Source organism: Bos grunniens, chromosome 25, assembly GCF_055505025.1.
Source record: "Bos grunniens cultivar Pamir isolate PY7600 chromosome 25, Bosgru_T2T1.0, whole genome shotgun sequence".
NCBI classification, from domain to species: domain Eukaryota; kingdom Metazoa; phylum Chordata; class Mammalia; order Artiodactyla; family Bovidae; genus Bos; species Bos grunniens.
Genome location: NC_141189.1, coordinates 4,851,015 through 4,872,105, shown reverse-complemented (window position 1 = coordinate 4,872,105; position 21,091 = coordinate 4,851,015). Strand labels below are relative to the sequence as shown.

At 48.7% G+C, this 21,091-nt stretch overlaps 1 long non-coding RNA gene across 1 annotated transcript; it reads left to right on the top strand.

Moving 5' to 3' along the window:
• Positions 1-836: 836 nt before the first annotated feature.
• Positions 837-6,520, top strand: LOC147344770 (uncharacterized). The gene is made up of 4 exons (XR_015154269.1): positions 837-1,305; positions 1,398-1,564; positions 3,149-3,225; positions 6,323-6,520. It is a non-coding gene; the product is annotated as an uncharacterized LOC147344770 (long non-coding RNA).
• Positions 6,521-21,091: the final 14,571 nt, after the last annotated feature.

The window sequence follows — 21,091 nt, the reverse complement described above, 5'->3', positions numbered from 1 at the left end:
TAGAGTCAGCAACCTTGAGCAAACCTTTTCACCTCGCTGAGCCTCAGTGTCCTCATCTATAAGATGGGTATATTAAAAGAATATTCTCTCCTAGGGTCTGTTGTAACATTTGAATGAATTAATTTACATACAAGGCACTTTAAACAAAGCCTGGCACCAGAATAAGCTCTATATGACGTTATTACTGTTACATTTTAACAAGTGGAGACAGACTCCTCCTTCCCCTCAAAGTAAACCAATGCCTAAGATAATTTCAAAGACATAACAGCTATGAGGAAAACAAAACAGGGAAAGCAGACTCAATTTGAGAGCAAAATAATAACATGCAGATCAGGACGTTCCTAAGGTCTGTAGGAGAAAAACCATGGCGGTTTCCAACTGAATGGTCTTTTAAATTTTAAGATTCAAAAATTAAGATTTAATTACCTAAGAAATACACGGCTTACACATAGTACCCTCTCCATGTGAAAGTATGAAACGTCACATATCAGCTGGCCTGAAGTAGCTCCAGAGAGGGGCTGGGACTCGCCCAGGACCCCACCTGCATCCTGGGCATCTATTTTTATTGATTCCTGCCTGCGTCATCCTGCTCCCAGGGGGATGGGTTAGTTCACGATACAGGACTTGCCTTGGCCGGTCATAAAAGAGATTTATAGGTTTTCTGACCCATTAATTAGATAAGGGCTTTTGAGTTCCACAGAAAGGCCGCACTGACACCTGCTCTCTGAGGGGGAACCTTTCCCAGGCAGAACCCCAGCCCCACCACGGCTATTTCTGGCTTACTCGGGGAAGAGTCATAATGACAAAGCAGAAAGGCTCTCCCTTACTGCCCTCCGTGGCTGCAAACCCTACACCTCTTTCCAAAGCATTAGCTCAGCGTGGTGGTGGCAGGGTCCAGGGATCCACTTTTCTTGATTAAACAGAACACTGACCAGCATATCTGGAACCCAGGTTTGGTGCTGGGCTGGATTCAGCGTCTGTGGGGTCCCACTGGCAGGCGGGCAGTGCCAGTCAGCCCCGGGGCTGGTGGGCAAGATGGCATGTCCTGTCCCCAGCCCATGTGTGGGTGGGTCAGCACTGGGCCCAGGCCCCATATGTGAGGTTCTTTTCTGAGGATGCCTCCCTCATCCCCAGACTCCAAACTCTCAGGCCTGATTTTGATTTCAAGTGTTAGCAGAGGGAGACTGGGGACAAAACAGTCCGGAACGAGGAGACTCCCTCTTGCTGGTTATTTCTCAGCCCAGCCATGCCGATGACCGATACTGTCTTCCCAAAGGCCATGGAGGCTGTTTTCCACAGGCAAAGGTGAGAGGTCTGCTCTCTTCCCCAAGACGGGGTGTCCTGGGGTGTCAGAGCAGCTGGGCCTTAAGCACTCAGTCCAGTTCTCTTGCTTTCAGATAGGAAAGCAAAGAAACTGAGGAAACTGAGGCTCAGAGGGGGTCAGTTTCCCCAGGGCCATCGCAGGGCTTCCAGACTCTGCTGCCGGCCCAGAGACCACAGCTCCTCCCGCAGCATCTGGTATTCAAAGGGAGTGGATCACCTCCAGAGATGGCACAGGTCATGGGTAAGTGCACAGGTCCTGGGCTCAGTCTGCCCAGCCTCAGTCTCTGCTTGGCCACTTATGAACCCCAGGACACCAAACAGCCATTTACTTCCCATTTAATAGCCATTCAGCGTTAGGGAGTTCGTGTGTAAGACAGAGATAAAAATAGAAGCTGTTTCATACAACAGAGCCCGCAATCTGACATGTGGTTAACCGCTCAGTAACTTCTGGATATTATTGCTATTAATTTCGACATTTTTCATTGAGACTTCTTTGTGAATCAGAGAAAGTTTATATTCTGGGAAAGGAAATGAGACTCTTCTGTTGCTATCTGTGGCCAGGTCTGTAAATCTGAAATATTGCTTCAGTTGCCATTAGCAACCAAGCACACCTATAGTCTATAAATAAAAAAGTCTATTTGTGATGACTACTTCTAGACGTGGATATCTTGGCTCCTCTAGAAAAGGATATTTGGTATGAGTGCCTCAGATGGTACAGAATCTGCCTGAATTAAGGAGACCCGGGAAGATCCCCTGGAGAGGGCATGGCTACCCACTCCAGTATTCTTGCCTGGAGAATTCCATGGACAGAGGAGCCTGACGGGCTGTAGTCCATGGGATTGCAAAGAGTCGGACACGACCGAGAAACTACAGAATCACACGGGACAGAGAGACTAACGCTTTCACTTTCACTTTCTATAATGATTATATGCCAGATATATGCATGCGAGCTAAGTGACTTTAGTCATGTCTGACTCTTTGTGACCCTATGAACCATGGACTGCCAGGCTCCTCCATCCATGGGATCTTTCAGGCATGAATACTGGAGTGGGTTGACACACCCTCCTCCAGGGGATCTTCCCCACCCAGGGATCGAACCCACGTCTTTCATGTCTCCTGCAGTGGCAGGCAGGCTCTTTACCACTAGCACCACCCGGGAAGGCCACATACCTCCTATAAAAACACCAAATTCCTTCCCAGCCACTAGTACGGTTAGAGCAGCATTATTTACAGTAACTTGAAGGCAGAAATAACTAAATGCCCACCCCTGGGTGAGTGGACATATCCCGGAATCTTACTTGACCATGAAAAGGAATGAAATACTGACACCTGCTACAACATAGATGAAGCCTGAAAACATTATGCTCAATGCAGTAAGCCAGACACAAAAGGACAAATACTCTAAAATTCCATGCATATGCTATATTAAGAACAGGCCAATCTATAAAGAGAAAGTAGACTGGCGGTTGTCAGGGGAGAAAGAAGGGGGAGAGTGAGGAGCAATGGCTTATTGGTGTGGGGTTTCCTTTTCAGGGTGATGAAAATGTTCTGGAGATAGAGCGGTGGGTGTACAACATTGTGAGTGTGCCTGATTCCACTGAATTGTTCACTTTTAAATGATTAACATTATGTCGTGTGAATTTCATCTCAATACACACACCTGTTACCCATCTATAAGGAATTTTCACTGGGATAGCAGATAAGGGCCGAGGGCACTGATTTAAAGTTGGGCCACATCTCAAGTGAAAGAAAAAATAACTCTCAAGGGTCTCTGTAGTTTTTTTCAGAATCTGGCAGCTTTAATCACAAAGCCTTCTTTTGCCAGGAGGGCTTATCCAGCAAGAACCCTGATGCTGTCAGGGAGGCAGGACAAGAGCAGCTTCACTGGAGAAAAGCACTTAGGTAAGAATTCCCCAACGTGACCCTCATTTATTATTAATATTATCATTATTTTTATAGAAGCCCCAGTCTAACATATTTCAAGATCTTTAATTTCTCCAGACCTAAGTCTGTAAGCAGGGCTGTGATTCTCAACCAGGAGTGATGTCACCCGACCTGGAGATGTCTCTAGTTGTCACAACTCGGGGGGAGGGTTGCTACCGGCACCTGGTGGATAGAGGCGAGGGATGCTGTTAAACATCCTCTGTGCACAGGACGGCAGCCACCATAAAGGGCGATCCTGAGACAAGCCCTGCAGTGGGGTAGTGGCTTGTGTGTATCGGGAGAGAAGACCTAGGCCCCGGGATCCCCAATCCGGAGAAACTGTCAACCTTTTTCAAAAGGAAGACTCTTGGTTGGGAGAATATATTTACAGATTCTTAAGGCTCCACATGGAGAAGGCAATGGCACCCCACTCCAGTACTCTTGCCTGGAAAATCCCATGGATGGAGGAGCCTGGTAGGCTGCAGTCCATGGGGTCGCTAAGAGTCGGACACGACTGAGCGACTTCACTTTCACTTTTCACTTTCATGCATTGGAGAAGGAAATGGCAACCCACTCCAGTGTTCTTGCCTGGAGAATCCGAGGGACGGGGGAGCCTGGTGGGCTACCGTCTATGGGGTCACACAGAGTCGGACACGACTGAAGTGACTTAGCATAGCATAGCATAGCAAGGCTCCACAGACCTCTGTCTGAGAAGCAATGACTTCAGAATCTTAATTCTCATTCAGTGAAAATCTGTCGATTGCAAAGTTATCATTAGAATAAAGGGTTGGTGCTTAAACTGCTAAGATGATTGTTTAAAAGACTGGAAGGTGGCCCCCAAGGAACTTTCTGGGGTGATGGAAATGTCCCCTGTCTTGATCTTGGTGGAGTGTATATGAAAGAAATCCATCAGAATCTATACACCACAATTAAAAGAAACAGCTGGGGAAATTAGGGTAGCTGAATGGGATGTAAATGGAATAAACTTTATCAGTTATTGTATAATTTCACCCTGATGTGCCTGTATTTCCTTATTATCCAGAAAAATACATTTTTAAAGTAGGGAAAAGGAAGGACTAATAAACAAATGCAACCTTCAGAAAGACCCCTTCATTTGCACACCTGAGCCAGGTCCATGCAGGCGGGCAGAGGAGGGTTGAGAACTAAGCTCCCCAAACAATATTCCCTCCAAACACAAGGCTTGGGACCATGTCGAGCTAGTTCTGAGACCCTGGGGCAAGTTACTTCATCCCTCAGAGGCTTTGTTTCTTTATCTGTAAAATGGGTGAATAACACCAATATGTACAAGCTGGGTTCGAGAGTCTAATGCTGAGTCTAATCCAGCATGATAACTACTACCCATTAATGTCAATTTCACTGTAAATACATTTAAATTAAGCCTCAGTCCTTCAGTCCTACTGGCCACATTTCAAGGGTTCAGTAACCACATGTGGCTAGTGGCTCCTACATTGGATGCGCAGCTACAGGACACGTCCATAGAGGTAGAAGTTTCTGTTGGACAGCACTGGTCTGGGGCATGACAGTTCCTGGTCTATCATTAGGACCCAAGCAGGCCAGCTGTGATCACAATTATGATTCACCGTGAACTCTCAAATCTAATACTGCAGGGCTGAGGGAAATGAGGGGAGAGTCTCTCGCTGAGAACTCAGAAAAAGGAGAAGAAATAGTGGAGGTTTTGCTGGTGAGGAGAAGAGAACAGAGCTCTCATGGCTTCAGCTCCCCTCCAGGATGGATGCTGGCCAAACACCCACCTGGCATCTGTAGAAGGAGACCCCAGCGGCACACGTGCACACCTCTCCCTTCTTCAGAGACAGAGGCCACGGAAATGGTCAGGAGATCTGTGGTTACCTTCATGGTTACCAGTCGTGGGACTGGCAAGGGGTGTGGCTCTCCATCCGTTGGATACGATACTTCTGAATCATGAAAAATGTTGCTGAGATAACCTTCATTTGTTCTGGGCAATTCTATTTCTAAAAGTCAACTGCAGTGATTAAAAAGGTGTGGGGTGTGTGTGTGTAGTGTGTAGTCAGCTCTTTGGAGCTACAGAGAAAGAACCAGAATTATTTTGCCTTTGGCAGGATCATCCTTATTAAAACCTGATTTCATTCACTCCACGGAAGTGAAGCCTGGGGGAGGAGGTGAAGGATAAATGTGTCTGGGGGAGCGTTGGGCAGCATTTCCTAATTTAGGGAAATGGGGTCACCTCCTCGGGACTGCTTGATCCAGCTGCCAGCTTGGGGTCCAAAGTGAAGGCCAACGGGGACCTCCACTGGAAGTCCAGTTCCCTGGACGCACGTGGTGGGGGGGGAGGGCAGGGCATCTGGCTGCTTATTGCACGTCAGTGGCAGCCCGACATGCGAAATCCCATTTCAGCACCTTGCGAGGCCCTCTGCCAAGCACATCTATTTTGGACTCCGCAGCTGCGATCACACTCTCTGGGCGGGTGTGAAGAGAGGAACATCGGGACTTTCCAGCCCCACCCACAAGGGCACTCTTTCCTCCCAGCCCCTGCCTCTGAGTCCTGTGGATGGGGCCCCTCCGTTCCGAGGACCGTCCACACTGTCCATGGGCAGTGTGAGGTTGACCTGTCAAGGGGTGGTTGACCATCAGTGTGCAATTAGCGGTTTCTTGGGTCATTTGAGAGCACCCTCCGCGTATGTGCACCCGGAAACGCCACCCTTGCGGCAGAGGGGACTATGACACTCCCTGTCTGTAAGAGCCCAGAGCAAGGCTGTAAATGGGTTATCAAGTGCCTCTCGCTCCCTTGGCAGAAAGCCTCGAGGGAGAAGGAGCGATGCTGCACAGCTCAGCAAAGTGGGGTACGATACGAGGCTTTTGGAACCCTGAGGTAACTGGCTCAGCTTGGGTCCAGGGCAGACACCCAAAGGTCACCTCCTCCCACCTTCCCCACGGGAGAAGCCGGGAGTCCTGGTCTGTCCCGAGGAGGTGAGCACCAGAGAGCCTGTGGGCAGCTAAAAACCCAGGTCATCCCCAAGATTGTCAGTGGGATTTACCATCAGCCCCTGACCACGTCTCCAACATGACCCCATTGCAGGCTGCGCCGGGGCGCCCACGGACCGAGACCAGCCTACAGTGCTTTGATTGACCCACGCAGAGTTGGAAAAAAATTGCCCCTAACGGCCAATGTTGAAAATGTTGGAGATTTCATGTGGGGGAAAAAAAAAGGCCCCGTATTTTCAGATTCTCTTGAAAAATCAGAATCTCTGGTCACACTGAGCGCACATTCAGTTAAGTGACCAAAAGGCTGGGGTTCAGGGGTGGCTACCGGCCTTAGAGTTGGTCACCGTGCCCAGAGCCTCTCTCCCAGGGGCCGCATCTGCCCAGACCCTGTGGGTACATATGGACTCCATTCCTGCTCAGGGACCGCAATTACTCCCAAAGGCGGTTGCAACCAGGAAGGACTCCTCAGGGCCCTCGCCTGAGACTCAGGACAGCCTCCCAAACCTTTATAAGGTACTTTCCCACACATGACTCACTCAAGTCTGGTAAAAGCCCTCTAGAGGGAAACGAAACATGGTCATTACCTGCAGGGGGAGATCATCAGCCCAGATAAATCTGCCTAGGCAATAGCCTGAGATTCCTGCAGAAGGAATCTCACTGGGAGGAAGTGGCCCGGGTAATCAGAAAAGATGACCTGGCTTGGATCACTGGGGACTTCTAGTTCCTGGGTTAAAACAGTGATATGGCGAGCCCATTAACTGTAGGGTCCAAAGGAACTGGGTGAGTGGAGAGAGTTAGGAGCCAAACGGTGGGAGTTGATGGAGGCGGGAGGCGAGAGGTCGTGCGGTGCGGCCAGGACGCAGCCCCGCGGGCAACAGCGACCCCTGGTGGACGTGACGAAGCAGGCTCCCCAAGTTCCCTGAGCCTTCACGTGAAAAGGACCCACAGCTGGGTGGGCACCGCGCACCAGCCAACGCACAAAACCCGTGGTTTTAAATACCTCTCCCAACAACCCTGTGATTAGTGCTATTATCACTATTCCTTTCCACGGCTGAGAATCGAGTCAGCGTCTCACCATACCCCGTGAGTGAGTGAAGTCGCTCAGTCGTGTCCGACTCTTTGCGACCCCGTGGACTGTAGCCCACCAGGCTCCTCCGTCCATGGGATTCTCCAGGCAAGAATACTGGAGTGGGTTGCCATTTCCTTCTCCAGGGGATCTTCCCGACCCAGGGATCGGACCCAGGTGTCCCGCATTGCGGGCAGACGCTTTAACCTCTGAGCCACCAGGGAAGGCCATTACCATACCCCGTAGCTGTGCAGATTTAGAGCAGAGGCGACCTGGCTACCCCACCCAGTGCTGCTGCTAAGTCGCTTCAGTCATGTCTGACTCTGTGCGACCCCATAGACGGCAGCCCATGAGGCTCCCCCGTCCCTGGGATTCTCCAGGCAAGAACACTGGAGTGGGTTGCCATTTCCTTCTCCAGTGCATGAAAGTGAAAAGTGAAAGGGAAGTCGCTCAGTCCGTCCGACTCTTAGGGACCCCATGGACTACAGCCCACCAGGCCCTCCGTCCATGGGATTTTCCAGGCAAGAGTACTGGAGGGGGTGCCACTGCCTTCTCCGCCACCCAGTGCAGACCCGCTTTAAAACATAAGCAGGGCTTCCTTGGTGGTCCAATGACTGGGAGTCCGCCTTACAAAGCGGGGGACGCGGAGTTCAGTTCCTGGTGCTCGAAGATCCCAACTAAGATCCCTTAGTTGCAGAGCAACTAAGCTGTGGCACCACAACAACGAAGCTCGGGTGCCTAGAGCCCATGCTCCCCCCAGAAGCCCCACAATGAGAAGCCCATGCGAATCCCAGTGAGTGAGTCGCCTCCACTTGCCACAACTAGAGAAAGCCTGCACAGCAACAGAGAGCCCTGTGTGCCTCGACAAAGACCCGGAGCAGCCAAAAATAATTACAAATAAGTAAATAATTTTTTTAATTAAAAAGAAAAGCAGAAGCAGATCCAGCCATTCCACTTCTGGGGATATGCTCCAAAGAACTGAAAGCAGGACTAGATCTTTGCTCCCCCTTGGTCATAGCGGTATCGTTTTGCAAGAGCCAGAAGGACAGAAGCAACACAAGAAGTTCCCGCCAATGGATGAACGGCGGTCTGTCCATGTGATGGAAGAGTATTCAGCCTTAAAAAGGAGGAAAGTTCTAACACGGGCTACAACACGGATGAACCGTGAGGAAAGGATCCCAAAAGAAAGAGGTCGTCGCAGAAGGACAAATACTGTATGATTCCACTGAGATGAGGTCCCCAGGGTTGCCGGATTCACCTGGACAGAGAATAGAACGCTGGTGCAGGGGCTGGGGGAGGGGGTGGGGAGTGGGCGTTTAGTGGGGCCAGAGCTTCAGTTTAGAAAGATGAGACTGTGGAGATCGGGGCGGGGTGGGGGGGCTGCAATGAGCATATACTCAACGCCACTGACCTGTGTACTCCCCCGTAACGGAGCAAGGGTCAGATACTCTCCCTCTCTCGCTCCCTGCGCCCTTCCGTGCCTCACGACACACGTGAAAGGAAAGAATTCTGCTGCTGGGCCCTGATCCAGGTTAGGCTGGTGGGTGCAGACATCTCTCATGCCTCGTCCCAGAGCAGAACGGGGATCCACTTCGTCACTGCAGACTCGGGCTCAGGGAAGTTCAGGCTTGGCAGGGGTAGGTGGGGGCTCTCCTCTGGCTTGGTGGTCAGCCTTAGCCAGTGTCACCCCCAACTGAACAGCCTCTCCACACGTGCCACCTTCCCCTCCATTCTGGCTCTCCAGAGAGCGGCCAGGCCCTTTCGGCCAGGAGTGGACCTGGGGCTGGAGGTCTCCTCTGAGCCTGGAGAACTGTGGTTGGAAGCTCCACAGGGCAGCAGGGTGCTGGGTGCCTTTGTGCTGAGAGGAATCAGACTCCTCGCACTTTGTCTCATGATCAGCCACTGAGTTGACAGCTTGATCCAAGAATTCTCTGCACAGTCTCTAAAAAAGATATATTTTTGGTCTTGCCTGCTTGGACTACAGTCTTTGGTATTCTTGCCTTCAACATGTTCCTTCTCAGCCTGATTTACAAACAAATTCCTTGCACAGAATTCCCAGGTAGGATGTTCCATGAAGCAGGTTCTTCATGACCTTGGTCTGAATCGAGTCCTTAGGAAACCCTTCACGGCACCCCCCTCCCTCCGAGCCATTTCCTCTATCTGGCTTTGTGGAGGCTTCTCTGGGACTCAAGGGGGACTCTGCTGAAGCCTGTTTTTGGAAGCACGTGTGTGTGTGTGTGTGTGTGTGTGTACTACTTGTGTGGCTAATACCACCACTCACCTCAAATACTAATAATTCATACTTGGAACCAGATGCCGCATTTTACGAGTGGTTCGCAGTTCACAGATGGTGGCTCCGTAAACGAGACTGATGACTGTCTGTGCTGGGGATCAGCAGTGCGCTCACAGGCGCGCCGACGGCGCATTTCCCCAGGGCTGGCTCGCTCACTTTCCTTGGATCCGATACCACAGACTTCCTCGTGTGCCTGCGGGATCTTGTGTTACCGAGTTAATGCTTTTTTTTTTTTTTGCTGGATGATTCTGAGACATCTGAATATGTGTTCAATGTATATTACAGTGAATACAGAAAAGCAAATACCTTACTCTCCTTGTGGAAGTTAATTTTTTTAAGGGGAAATTAAAGAACATGCGGGATGTTCATCAAATCTGGCAATTCGTATGATGTCATTTTATTTTTTAACAGATTGATGACGTTGTGCCCACTTCCCTATGTTGTCAAGACTGTGGATCAAACACATCAGGTGAAGGGAAGATCCTGTGGTATTTTTTTGAATTTATGTGAATCCACTACTTGTAATCCCACATTCTATTTTCATGAACCCCTATTTAGCATGAGCTGGTTCCCAAAACGATGCTATTTAGCCCCAAATTGGGGTTTCGGTTCAGACTTATGCATTGGAAATAGGATTTGGTGGGAAACGTGAATAAAAAGTAGAGAGAAGTGTAAAATGGAGAAGAATTTCAGGTTAAGGAGCAAGGATGCTGAGCTGGAAAAACTGCCCGGAGGCAGAGCAGCCCCATATGAAGAGAAGGGTCTCTGCCCCCACAGAGTGGTCAGGACCTGGAGCATCTGGAATTTTCTCTGTGGACATCACAGAAGCAGTGGCCTCAGGAGAAGCCAGTGTGGGTAAGACAGAGATGGGCAGAATGGATGACCCTCTAGTCCCTTCTGCAAGAAGCCCAGAAAGGATCAGCAGGCACCAGTCATGGCTGGTGGTCAGCAGCTATGCCTCAAACCGTGAGACACTGAGTGTGTCCAGAGTGGTCAGGTGGTCGCCAGAGCCAAGCTTCAGGACCTCCCAGCAATGACCATGCTCCCAGCCCCACTGCACGCCGTGCCAGGATGGGGCACCTGACCATCGAGACATGAGCACTGGACTCCAACTACCAAGTAAGGGGACAGTCCTCCGGAGTACGCGTCCATGCTGCTACCAACTGCTGTTAACAGTTTGTGAGAGTCCCTCAAACCACTCTGAGTCTGGATTTGCTGGAAGGACTCACAGAACTCACTGCGAGCTGTGGTTTGTATCAAGGATGCAGGAGAAAGTCAGCCCAGGGAACCAGAACACAGACAGGTCCGGGGGGTCCACGTGCAGAGACTCTGCTGGCCCCTCCATGGACTCACACAGGTGACATCACACAGTCAGCGAGGCTCACCCGAGCTCCGGTGTCCAGGGCTTTTGTTGGGGCTCCATCACACACGACCTGATGGCTCAGCTCTCCGGCCCCTCCCGGAGAGGGAGCTACACCTGCCCCTGGATCCTGACAAAGACACTACTTGGCTGTACTTTAGTCATGCTCCTCTGAGCCCTCTTCTCCACTAGGCGTCCAAGAATTGCAAACTTTTGACACAAACACTTCTATCCCCATCCCCCAGTTCCCAGGCCAAGTTCAGTTCAGTTCAGTCACTCAGTCGTGTCCAACTCTTTGTGAACCCACGGAATGCAGCATGCCAGGCTTCCCTATCCATCACCAACTCCTGGAGCTTGCTCAAACTCATGTCCATCAAGTCGGTGATGCCATCCAACCATCTCATCCTCTATCGTCCCCTTCTCCTCCTGCCTTCAATCCCTCCCAGCATCAGAGTCTTTTCCAATGAGTCAACTCTTCGCGTGAGGTGGCCAAAGGACTGGACTTTCAGCTTTAGCATCATTCCTTCCAAAGAAATCCCAGGGCTGATCTCCTTCAGAATGGACTGGCTGGATCTCCTTGCAGTCCAAGGGACTCTCAAGAGTCTTCTCCAACACCACAGTTCAAAAGCATCAATTCTTCGGCGCTCAGCTTTCTTTATAGTCCAAGTCTCACATCCATACATGACCACTGGAAAAACCATAGCCTTGACTAAATGGACTTTTGGTGACAAAGTAATATCTCTACTTTTTAATATGTCATCTAGGTTGGTCATAACTTTCCTTCCAAGGAGTAAGCGTCTTTTAATTTCATGGCTGCAATCACCATCTGCAGTGATTTTGGAGCCCCCAAAAATAAAGTCAGCCACTGTTTCCACTGTTTCCCCATCTGTTTGCCATGAAGTGATGGGACTGGATGCCATGATCTTCGTTTTCTGAATGTTGAGCTTTAAGCCAACTTTTTCACTCTCCTCTTTCACTTTCATCAAGAGGCTTTTTAGTTCCTCTTCACTTTCTGCCATAAGGGTGGTGTCATCTGCATATCTGAGGTTATTGATATTTCTCCCGGCAATCTTGATTCCAGCTTGTGCTTCTTCCAGCCCAGCATTTCTCATGATGTACTCTGCATATAAGTTAAATAAGCAGGGTGACAATATACAGCCTTAACGTACTCATTTTCCTATTTGGAACCAGTCTGTTGTTCCATGTCCAGTTCTAACTGTTGCTTCCTGACATGCATACAGGTTTCTCAAGAGGCAGATCAGGTGGTCTGGTATTCCCATTTCTTGAAGAATTTTCCGCAGTTTGTGGTGATCCACACAGTCAAAGGCTTTGGCATAATCAATAAAGCAGAAATAGATATTTTCTGGAACTCTCTTGCTTTTTCCGTGATCCAGCAGATGTTGGCAACTTGATCTCTGGTTCCTCTGCCTTTTCTAAATCCAGCTTGAACATCTGGAAGTTCACGGTTCACGTATTGCTGAAGCCTGGCTTGGAGAATTTTGAGCATTACTTTACTAGCGTGTGAGATGAGTGCAATTGTGCGGTCGTTTGAGCATTCTTTGGCATTGCCTTTCTTTGGGATTGGAATGAAAACTGACCTTTTCCAGTCATGTGGCCACTGCTGCATTTTCCAAATTTGCTGGCGTATTGGGTGCAGCACTTTCACCACAGGACTGGAAAGGCGCTGCGCCCAATACCAAGGGATTTGAGCAAACAGTTGCCTGGTGTCTCTGGAATGACCAAGCCGCCCCAGAGCCCTGAAGTTCCTGCCTGGGAAAGCTCAAGGCGGACAGAATAATTTGCTGCTTAGAGATACTCTGGCCCAACACCCATTTTGCCTAACAGTTCTCGTCAGGAGGAACCAGGAGGGTCTGGGGTCCTGTAAGGACAGCCAGACACCACTGGTTGGATGTTTTTTATTGTGCTTCCTGGATGAAAACGCTTTAAAAATTATTGTGCCAAGGACACTTAACGTGAGATCTCCCCTCTTAACAAATCTGCAGGTGAACAACAGTACTGTTATAGACAAACACTGAGCAGAACTGGAACTTACGGAACTTCTTACAGCCTCCTTTAAGCTGGGGCAACTGAGGTTTGGAGAGGGCAGCCGGCCTGCCCCGGACAACAGATGGACACGAGTGGAGATGCGCACAGTGCAGCACAGCCTCGGGCGCCTCATTCCGCAGGGTCCTCATGAACCCTCGAGCTGCGCTGAGGGGCAGGTCTCACTCTGACCGTCTGTTGCTGCTGCTCAGTCACTCAGTCGTGTCAGACTCTGTGCAACCATGGACTACAGCACGCCAGGCTTCCCTGTCCCTCGCCGTCTCCCAGAGCTTGCTCAAACGCGTGTCTATTGAGTCAGTGATGCCATCCAGCCATCTCATCCTCTGTCACCCGCTTCTTCTCTTCCCCTCAATTTTTCCCAGCATCAGGGTCTTTTCCAATGAGTCAGTTCTTCGCATCAGGTGACCAAAGGATTGGAGCTTCAGCTTCAACATCAGTTCTTCCAATGAATATTCAGGCTTGATTTCCTTTAGGATGGACTGGGTTGATCTCCCTGCTATCCACGGGACTCTCAAGAGTCTTCTGCAGCACCACAGTTCAGAAGCATCAATTATTCCACTGGCGCTCAGGCCTCTTCATGGTCCAGCTCTCATTTATGACAATTACAGCTGTGGAAACAGACTCAGAGAGATGACAGGGCCCGCCTGAGACCACGCAGCCTCTGAACTGGATCCCAGCTCTTCTGAGGGTCGCCTGACATGTCTTTCACACGCGTGTGCCAGTCCCCGGGGACGGGAGCAGGGGGCGGGAACCGCAGCCCCGGCCCCAACAGGGCCCCAGCCATCAGCAGGTCTCCCTCTGCTGGAGGTGGCTGGCTTTTGGATTGCAAAGCAACTCATTTGCTGAAACAAGAAAGATGTCTAAATGCTTTGCCAAAAAGAGATTCGGGCAGATGTTAATAAACCTCCAAACTTTCCCTAGCGATGGGTATATGGTAATGTGAGAATATGGCTTTGTTAGGCAGTAATACTGAGACGTTCCACGTCTTATTTGCATGTTAGTGTCTATTTTCTTGGTTGTTTATTGTCCCCCTTCCCTGGAAGGTTAGCTTCATGGTAGTGGGGATCTTGTGTCTTGATCGACACTCTATCTTCAGAGTCTTTGTTTTTTTGGGGTTTTCTTTTGGCCTAACCTTGTGGCATGCAGGATCTTAGTTCCCCAACCAGGGATCAAACCCATGCCCACTGAGGTGGAAGCACAGAGTCTCAACCACTGGACAACCAGGGAAGTCCCTATTTTCAGCATCTTGAACAACAAAGTTGTGCTAAGTGAATGATATCCCACCCACGAGAACAGACACACAAACAACTCCGTGACATGTGCTTAAGCTCCAGCCCAAACCGCAGCTTTTAAAAGGAGGAGTTTGATCAAATCTGACCTTGATTAAATTGGTCTGAAGATCCTGATGCTGGGAAAGATTGAGGGCAGGAGGAGAAGGGGACGACAGGGGATGAGATGCTTGGATGGCATCACTAACTCAATGGACATGAGTTTGAGCAAGTCCAGGAGATGGTGAAGGACAGGGAAGCCTGGTGTGCTGCAGTCCATGGGGTCGCAAAGAGTAGGACACGACGGAGCCACTGAACAATAACAACAACAACCCCGAACATAGAACCAAATCTTTCCTTATTTGCTTTTTATTTGGGCAATGTTTAATTGGGCTGCTTGTGATAATGTTTGTTTTAGGAAGGCTTTTACTATGTCCATGTTAACATATTTTGGTTTTGTGGACTGATTTTCTTCATTTAAATTACAGCCCTCTTGCAGTCATTTTGTGCCCTCTGCTAATGATGCTCTGGTTTTCACTCCAGGATTTTTGTGTCCTCTGACTTGCCTTTCTCTGGTGACATCTACAGGCAGCTGCAAAATTTATGCCACAAACAGCATTACAAAGGAGGGGCTTCCCTGATGGCTCAGCTGGTAAAGAATCCGCCTTCAGTGCCAGAGGCCTGGGTTTGATCCCTGGGTTGGGAAGATCCCCTGGAGAAGGGAAAGGCTTCCCACTCCAGTGTTCTGGCCTGGAGAATTCCATGGAATGTATAGTCCATGGGGTTGCAAAGAGTCGGACATGACTGAGTGACTTTCACTTCACTGGAGAACTCAGGGTTCTACTGGAAATAAGTATTCTGACACACACACACAAGTCTTTAAATTGTGTGCTTATTTTTTAATAGGAAGTTTTATTTATCTATTTTTTGGCCTGCCCTGCAGCATGTGGGATATTAGTTCCCTGACCAGGGATTAAACCCACACCCCCTGCACCGGAAGCACTGGACTGTCAGGGAAGTCCCCTGTACATACTTTTAATCAAAAAATCTTAATACTTTATATAGTCTTTAACCAAAAATTCTCCTAGTAGCTTACAATTTTTAAAAAACTGTGGAGATCTCTTCTACTTCCGGCCAAGATGGAACAGTAGGGACTGGATGACCCTTCCTACCTTAAGCACCTACAAAACTGGATAAAACATAGAGCACGGCGGCTGTTAGACACTGGATGGCAGGCAGCATGGGACAGCAATCCCTGGCAGAGGGGGAAATGATGCAGGGAGTTCGCAGGCTGCACTTTGAGGACTGGGGACCTGGGCTGCGCCTGGGAGGCTCTCTGAGTTGAGAGTTTGGGAAGGGCAAAGCAGCAGGAGTTTGCAGGGCAGAGTGCCAGGGAGGAGAGGGTGGTCAGAAAGCCAGCTCAGGAGATTTGCAAAGGAGCCCCGTTAAGTCCTCAGCTGAGCATCACCAGCACGTGCATACTGGAGTGGGTTGCCGTGGCCTCCTCCGGGGGAGCCTTCCCGACCCAGGGATGGAACCCACGTTGCTTAAGTCCCCTGCGCTGGCAGGTGAGTTCTTTTCCACTAGTGCCTCCTGGGAAGCGCACACAACCATACCATCATTTAAAGAGTGGCACATTTGTTCACACCTAGATGTCTGCGTTCTTTGTTTTCCAAAAATGATTCAAGAACTAAGGATTTCAGTGTTGGCATTATCTATTTACTTAAACGCATAGCTAAACTCACTTTCTCTAAATGCAGAGGCTATGTGTTGCCCAAGTGCTAAACAGTCCTCACAGATCCCCTAGGGCACTGCTGAACATGTCTTATTTCCAGAATTTATTCCTTTTTTTCTGTTGCTAGAAGTGATTCATGTTTCTCAAAAAAAAAAAAAAATCGCCTCAGCCTTGCAAGCTAAGGGAATGGTGTGGTCCTCATCCACTGCCTTTGTGATGCTCTAAAAAACGCTGACTTTCAGGCCAGGTCGGGATCTCTCCTCCTCTAATTAGTCAGGCGTCTCTTCTCTCCTCTGTGTCTGGGACATTAATGCCGCTTGGCATTGCCATCTTTCACTTGGGGAGTAACTGTGCATCATTAGTAAAGGCTCAACTCCCGTAAGAAGCAAGACCAGCAAGAAAATTCATTGTGTCCCAGTTTTCTAGACAGCATCCTTCAAGATCGCACCCAACTGCTTAATAATTTAGCCTTTTGGGCGAAGTTCTCGTTATAATAGGTCAAAAGCATGAATAATTCAGGCACTGGCGAATCATACTGCTCAGCTGTGCTGACACTGGCCAAAAAAGACCGCACACGCTTACAAGGAGGCTTGAGGTGACCAGATCAGGTGGCTGGGTCATGATGACACCAAATTTGGTTAATGGGAATCCCAGTTCAGATCCAGAGGTGTCAAACTACAGGCACTGCCTACCATGTTTTGCAGCTCGTTGAAGTCTGAAAAGTCTCATCAAGTAAAAATTCCTGCCGGGAAACCACACTCTACATCTCTAGTCCTTTCTCTATTTCCCCAGTACACTCTTTTAATCCTCAAACCCGAACACATCTTCATCCCCAGCAGGTGAACTTGCTTCTTCACTGAGAAAGTAGAAATCATCAGAAGAGAGTTTTAGGGGACTTCCCTGATGGTCCAGTGGGTCAGACACCATGCTTTCTGCGCAGGGGCCTGGGTTCGATTCCTGGTTGGGAAACTAGATTCCACATGTGGAAACTAAGAAGCCCCCATGCCTCAACAAAGATCCCATGAGCCAAAACTAAGACCCAGAGCAACCAAAATAATTTTTTTTTAAGAGAGAGCTTTTTGCTCTTCCCCAATTCCATATGTCATTACCAGCACCTGCAACTCACACACTCTGCTTTTTATTCTACGCATAGATGCTCTAGCCCTGTCCTACCCAAGTCAGCTCCTCCAAGTAGACTCAAGGACCCCGTCCCCTCCTGCCCACTCAAGGACATCACTCCACTCAGTCTCCCCTCCCCTTAGTCATGGATTGTTCATTACCTAAGAAATCTTTCTCATCGGCCTACAAATATGCTGTTATTGATCCTGTCTTTAAAACTACAGGAATACCTCTGAGATATTGGGGGTTTGGTTCCAAACCACCGAGATAAAGCACATCTTGCAATAAAGCCAGTCATTATGACTATTCATAAAGCCCACCTTTATGATGGGCTTCCCTGGTGGCTCAAAGGTTAAAGCATCTGCCTGGAATGTGGGAGTCCCGGGTTCTATCCTTGGGTCGGGAAGATCCCCTGGAGAAGGAAATGGCAACCCACTCCAGTACTCTTGCCTGGAGAATCCCATGGAGGGAGGAGCCTGGTAGGCTACAGTCCATGGGGTCGCAAAGAGTCGGACACGACTGAGCGACTTCACTTTCACTTTTCATGACTATTCAGTTTCCCAATGCATATAAAAGTTATGTTTGCACGATACCATAGCCTATTAAGTGGGCAATACTATTATGTCTTAAAAAAAAAGTCCATACCTTAATTTTAAAATACTTTATTGCTAAAAAAGGCTAACCATTATCTGAGCCTTCAGCAAGTTGTAACGGTAGTGACATCAAAGATCCCAGATCACTATAACAAATATAATAGCAGTGAGAAAATTTGGAAATTACAAGAATTACCTAAATGTGACACAGAGACATGATGTGAGCAAATGCTGTTGGGAAAAAAAAAATAGCACTATAGACTTGCTCGACTCAGGACTGCCACAAACATTCAATTTGTAAAATGTGCAATATATGTAAGCACAATAAAATGAGGTGTGCCAGTCATTCTCAATACAGATGGCAAATAAACTGTCTTACTTAATTTGGGCAGCTAGAACAGAATACTGCAGACTGGGGGGCTTAAACGAAGGCAATGAGGGCTGGGAAGTCCGAGATCAAGGTGCTGACAGATTTGGTGTCTGGTGAGACCCCTCTTCCTGATTCACAGCAGACCCCTTCAGGTTGTGTCCTCAGCTGGCAGAAGTGGGCAAGGGAGCTCCCAGGGGTCTCTTTAACAAGGGCACTAATCCAACTCACGAGAGCTAATCGAACTCACAACCTAATCGCCTCCCAAAGACCCTGCCTCCCAATATCATCACATGGGGATTAGGTTTCAGCCTTTGAACTTGAGGAGATACATTCCGCCTATAGCATAGTGACATGAAGAGATGCTGAGCCTCATAGTCATTAGGAAAATGAAGATTAAAACCCCAAGGTGCCACTGCAAACCAATGAAAACGTCTTAATTAAAAAAAACAAAAAACAAAAAAACAGGAGTAGTGTTGGCGAGGATATGGAGGGACTAGAACTCCCTTCGCTGCTGGAGTCACTTTCTCCGTGTGAACTGGAGTTCACACTGATAAGATCTCTCGGGCTCTTAGGATTTTTTTCAACACGCTTTCTCTCCTGAATCTAAAATTCTTTGGAAAACAGGTTGGCAGTGTCCTATAACTACTCTAGGACCCAGATTTTCCACTCCAGCTTCCTCCACTGAAGCGTCGGGATTTCCAAGGCATGCCCTCCCCCCAACCCTACAAAACACAGCAACAGCCATGACAGCGACCACCACCTGCTACAACGCAGCCCACGTCGGCAGCAGGGCTGTCCCCAGAGCCCGCCCCCGCCATGTTCAAGGACCTCTTGCTAAGAAGTTTCTGGGCACTTTTTCAGTAAAAACCTACCCCGGGAGTTTTTGCAATCTGACCAACCCTGTGATTTATTTCATCAACCTATCACTTTTTGACCAAGGGGGAAAAATATCAGGAGATCCCCAAACTGCTCGGGCATATATGAAATCTTAGAGGAGAAAAGAAACAAAATGCTTTAGATGGCTGATTTTTTCATGAACGAGAAATGTGAGCATCTCCATCTCAACTTACTGATGGGCTGGAGGTAACATTTAATGGAGACTAAGTGACTTAATTAAGGAGAAATCTCATGAAACCCAGCGTAAGGAGAGAGGCCACAGCTCTTACTCCAGGGCACCCTCTTACCTGTCTGCTCTTCCCTAACATGCAGATGTTAGGGCAGGGGCAGCTCCTTGAATGGAACAGACATCCCCCCAAGAATCAGATCCCCAGGAAAACCATCCACTAAGAGAAATTTCAAGGAAATTGTCATTGTCATAACAACTGTCATGTCATTGAGCATTGCCATCCAGAAGTTCTGGAGACCACAGACATAGGGCCGGGTCCAAATCTAGGAGACTGTTCTAGAGCCTCAGGGCTCCCTCAGGTTCTTATCTAGACATGACCTTGAACAGATACACGAGCAGAAGACGGAGGACACCCTCATGCTGACTTTCCCGGCTGTCTGACCTCGGGGAAGTCACCCAAGCTCTTAGAACATCACGTTTCTTGTTCATTCACATAATAAACTTTTTAAGAGTCTCATGCTCTACCGACTGAGCTAGCCGGGCTGCTTACACAATAAACTTTTAAAGTACAACCCTCTATACATAAATTGATTTGCTACTGAAAATTGAAACAGCACATCAAAAAATTTTATTAAAATTCAACATGCTGCTCTGATAATGCTCTAGTCAAACCACCCGGTGTTTGTTTTCTGTAGATTCCTTCCACACAAGTCTAATTTGCTTCACATTCTTGATACTGGGTTTCCTCTTAGGGACTTGAGGCTTCTAAAACAGGCAATCCTTGAGACCTGCCAGTGCTTCTTTGTGTCAAATCAATGTGGAACCAAAGGATATTCAAGTCATTCAAATGCAATCTACAGATTCCTTATAAATCACCTGTCTTAAGGCAGAAAAGACGTGCCTCGCATCACAGGACTCACAATATAGGTTATCGAAATATCGGTACAGTCTGTCCTGTATGCTATAAATTTTTATGATGTAAAATTTACACTAGCTTGAGTAATAAAAGATCAACTGGTTGACTTCCTAACGGACGTAGAAATAATAAACATAAAATGAGTGTGTGCAGCACAGAGCCCCTGAGATTTCTCTGTGTATGTAAGATAATAGAAATGTATATATGTTGGTCCCTGCCCCTGGCTCCTGGCACAGAGCTCCTGGACACTTGTGATTTCCTAAGTGATAAGAGCGCTGGGAGCATCTTTTGTCGCTAATATTTGGTCTTTAACTCTGGTTCACTACACCACTCATCAGTGCCTTAGAATGTCCTGGGCGACGGGAATCTCTTTTGTTCTAACAAGGGCTCCTGGACAAGGGCTGGTCAACAGAAAGACCAAGCCAGGATTAGAAACTTGGAGCTTCACCCCCACCCCACATCCTGCAGAGAGGGCAGAGGAGCTGGAAATCGAGTTAATGATTGACCCTGCCTATGTGAGGAAGCCTCCATAAAGCCCCCAGAGTGTGGAGCTGGGGAGCCTCACCTGGTGAACAGGTGAAGATGCCGGGGGAGCAGCTTGCCTGCAGGGGGCACGAAGCTCTGGGCAGCTTCCCATCTACCTTGTCCTACGCATCTCTACCCTCGGGATGTTCATTTGTGCCCTTGATCATATCCGTTTATAATAAACCAGCAAACAGTAAGAAAACTCTTTTCCCGAGTCTTCTGAGCTGCTCTAGAAAATTAATCCTTCTTGGGAAGGGGTCGTGGGAACCTCTGACTTACAGCTGGTCAGTCAGAGGCACAGGTGACAGTGTCAGCGGAATTGAGTTAAATTGCAGGACACCCAGCTGGTGTCGCAGAGAACTGCTCACGGTGGAGAAAACCCAGCACGCAGTCTGCTGTCAGAAGTGCTGTGAGTGGGTCGGAAGGTGAGGGTGAAGGAGACACGTGGGAGAGGGTGCCACAACGGTGATCGCACGCTGTTCAAGACG